Below are 4,484 nucleotides of genomic sequence, written 5' to 3' on the forward strand. Positions count from 1 at the left end.
CCTAGAAACACACAGCGTCTCCCTGACATGCTGCTTCAACACTAACTGCGGTTACTGAAACCACGCCTTCTTTCTTTGCGTGAACATTTGGGCGCATTATGCTAATATTTCCACATAGTGAGGTAGATATGTGGGGGCGTGTTAGAACGAGCCGTTTTAGGGGGGCGTGGCAGAGTCTTAACTTTGATAAAGAATATCTCTTTGGTTTTGAGACTTTAGTCTTTGGAACTTCAGGGATCTTATCTATGCACAATCAGCTTGTAACACTCCAGAGAGAAAGGAAAACTTGAAATCACATCATATGACCCCTTTAAACTAAAATATTGATCACTCTTCTTACTTCTGTGGAGATGACAAGGAAACCATCTTCGTTTATTTTTCCATTGCATACAGTACTAAACTATTCTGTACTGATGTGGAGTATTTAAGTCGAAACGTTGTTTTACAGTTGATTTTAATGAGAAACTTTCACATTGAAAAAGTCCAAAACAAAATTTTCTCACTTTAAAAATTATATAAAATTAAAAAAGTTAAAATATTAAAATAATATTAAAAACAAGTTTAAATGTTTTACACAATTGAAAAGATGAAAAGGCACTTATACTGTAGTCTACAAAATTGTGAGAATATATATATAACAGAATATATTATAACAGAAAAAAACAGTTTTATGAATTTAGCATTTTGTCATGTCATTACATTGTTTAGAGCATAAGAAAAAATGTGGAAAATTATATTTTTTGAAAAATGATATTTTATTCATATGTTATGCCATGTCCTCTGTAGAAGACATCGGGACTTTAAAAAGTCCTGTTTTTTAAGAAATAAAAAGACATGAATAGACATGAAAGGCAAAAACAGTGGGATTTTTTTGTTTTAATCACAAATCAATTTTCATTTTGTATACCAAACTTTATATAAAGACGATTCTCAACTATGTTATGAAAGATATTTTTAAAAAACATTTTTCTTTATGCAAAAAGTGTGTAAAATGGCCATAAACAAGTTTTTCCATTATATACAATATATCTATAAACTGTATCTAATTTGCATATTAATGTGTTTTTGGGGCAACATAGAATGAACAAATAAGTGAAATAATGGGAGTAATAATTAGCAAGATTTTCATAATAATATCTAATATTTAATAGGAATATTGATTTCACCGATCTGGGAGTCAGTGAATCTCCGGATTATTTCCCAGCTCCAACAGCCTGGACTCCCGAATCCGTGACGGCGTTCCCCGGTCAGACCGAGACCTCCGAGAGCTCCATCCCCAACACGAGCCCCGAATCCCCGCGAGCCGCCACAGCAGCGCAGCCTCTGCCGCTCACCGAAGGTGCGAATGCAGACAGTCATCTGTATATCATGCCTTAATGATTCGACCAACGAAGTGGTTTCCTCTTTCCCTGCCCAGTCTCTCAGCTGTGTCCGTGCAACCTGCAAAACGGGCAGTGTGACATAAACTGCTGCTGTGATCCAGACTGCACTGAGGAGCTGGCCCTGTTCACTGACTGCACAGCAGAAAGAGTCAGGTCAGCTTTGTTTCAAGAAGAAACTGGGATAGTAGATGAAATCCTCTGGAAGAAGGTTTAACCCATACCATATAAATATCTCATAACTAATATGATGAAAGAAGTATCAATTAAATGAAGATTTCACTCAAAATTCTGTCATAATTAATTGTAATTTGTATTATTTTATTTCATCAGTGGAAAACAAAAGGCAAGGTTAGGCTGAATGTTCTGCAATTATAATTTTGGGTGAACTAATTATTTAATGTTCTATAAAAAAACTTAAAGATGATATTAACATTATTTGCTCTACGTTGTTTAGTTTACATTTAGTACTTTTTTTAACTTGGAGTTTGCACAGTTAAAATGAGTTCTGACGTTATTGAATTTATTCAGCGTTATAGGAACCACAATTTTGATTTTACTTTTAGAAATGTGATTTCGCTGATTATGGGAAAAGAATATGAGCTTTGCTGAATATGGGGAAGAATGTCAAATATTTAGATTTATGTCCAATATAGTTTATTATATAATGTATTTATTATTAAAAAATAAATAAGAAAATGTGTAAAAGTGTACATTTAAAAATAAAAATTTTTTTCTGGTATTTAAATATGAATTGAAAACATAGTTTGAGTCTCAGTGTTCAAATGTTGCATTATCTGATCATTTGAGGATCAATTGTAACTAAATATTTGTGATATTGTAATAAAATATTTATGATTTATGACATTTAGCTTTTATGAGCTGGAGCTATATATCAATCAATATCAACCAATAATAGGTCTTAGTAATATCATATTTAAATGCTTAGTTTTATGATCAAAGCTCTGTAGTTTTTATTGTGGGGCAAAACATATAATGCAATGCTGATTGAGAGATGAACAAATAAACATTCCTCAAGTTTCCTAATGGATCATATTTGATACTCACATTTGAACATGATTGAAATGATGTATGGATAATCAGGTAAACCTTTGATCAAGTTGATAATTTAGAGGTCAAAATATGATACAGTAAGGTTAAGCAATGTTTCTGTCTCTGTTCTGTCCTCAGTATGGAGATGTCATTCAAACAGTGAATGAGGCTGAAGAGCAGGAGTTCTTCACCTTTCCTGCCTCAGCAGGAACAGCTCACTGCTCAGACGCAAACCCTGCAGGTAGGACCGAACAACGACTTATTCTGAAGAAAATGTTAATGCTGCATGTCCAAACAGTATTTTAATAGCAACAACAAGCTTCATGGTTTGAGGCAACATTCATATAGCAGTGTGATATGTAGGATTAGTGGTTATAATTTTTGTGTTTTCCTGTTGGGGTTGAGTCACTTGCACCTGACTAGATGTTCTAATATGTTGCTAAACATAGATTACCCTGTTGTTTTACAGTTTTTCTGAAGGACCAAACTAGCAGATGCATGAGGAGCTTTGATTTGGTGCGAGATTGTGAAACACTAGAAGCTCTGCGCTTGGAGACTTATATTATTTTCAACATCCGTTCTGTGAGTTCCTCGTCACATCTCAGTCTTCAAACCAAAGTCTGAAACGGTATTAATTTAGTTGACGAATAATTTTCGTCAACGACATTTTTTTCACAGATGACAAAGAGACGATAACGAACTAAAACTCTTTTTGAATGACAAAAACTATGACTATTGACATTTTCGTCAACGAATAAAAACAAGACGAAAATATTAGGGAGGGACGATTTGGGAAGAGATTCATTCAGAACGAATCTGCTGCGTGGTAACATACACTTGCTGCACGTCGCATAAAACGTTCAGAAATGTCAATATGTGGGAGTAAGAGAAGAGCAGACATATGGATAAATCTGACGATGCAAGAGAGAACTAGGGATGGGCGTATCGATCCAAAGTATTAATATTGATACTGACGCGAGTATCGAAAGTATCGATACTCAAACAAAAAATATCGATACTACGGTGTGTTTTATTTACTAGTGATTTTGTTAATTTAACAAAAAAATAATAATAATAATGCGTACAATATGCATTGAATTGGACTAATAACCTTTAGCGAGTAATTGTGTAGGATATAACTATTTTCCTGCTCATCTGAACACGCAAATGTTGCAAGACAGAACCAATCAATCACAGAGTGCATTCACTCACTTCTGACAGTATATTCAAACAGGGCTGCATTTCCCAAAAGTATCATGAGAAAGCATTAAACTTTTGGGAACGGCAGTCCTGAACAATGCTTATCAGAGGACAGAAGAACAGAGTTATTTCACAATAAACAAACTGAAATTGTAGCCTACATAGTTTGTGCAATTACAGTTATGTAAATTGAACGTTGAAAGATAATATTGATCATGTTCTATTCTGCAATGTTAAAGGGGTCATATGATGCGATTTCAAGTTTTCCTTTCTCTTTGGAGTGTTACAAGCTGATTGTGCATAGATAAGATCCCTGAAGTTGCAAAGACTAAAGTCTCAAAACCAAAGAGATATTCTTTATAAAAGTTAAGACTCTGCCATGCCCCCCTAAAACGGCTCGTTCTAACACGCCCCCACATATCTACCTCACTATGTGGAAATATTAGCATAATGCCGCCCAAATGTAATAAGTTACAATTAAGGCATATTGAATGTTAAAATGCATTTTAAACATAAGGTTAAGTGCTTATCATTACCCATTTTACTCTTAGTAATTTAATAAATTTCATAATTGAAAAGTTTAGTTCAGAAGTATCGAATCGGTATCGATATCAACGATACTGCCTTGAAAAATATCGGCATCGTATCGAAAACAAAATAAGTGGTATCGCCCATCCCTAGAGAGAACATCTCGGTTACGTATGTAACCTTGGTTCCCTTAGTAGGGGAATGAGATGCTGCAATGATGTCATCGCTTTGGGAACACCTTCGGTGTGACGAATGTCTGAAGCCCTTATACCATCACGCCAATTCATTGGCCAAATAGCACTTAGCACCGCCCCCAAAGTGCAC

Source organism: Sinocyclocheilus grahami, unplaced genomic scaffold, assembly GCF_001515645.1.
Source record: "Sinocyclocheilus grahami isolate Dianchi unplaced genomic scaffold, SAMN03320097.WGS_v1.1 scaffold2666.1, whole genome shotgun sequence".
Classification (NCBI taxonomy): domain Eukaryota; kingdom Metazoa; phylum Chordata; class Actinopteri; order Cypriniformes; family Cyprinidae; genus Sinocyclocheilus; species Sinocyclocheilus grahami.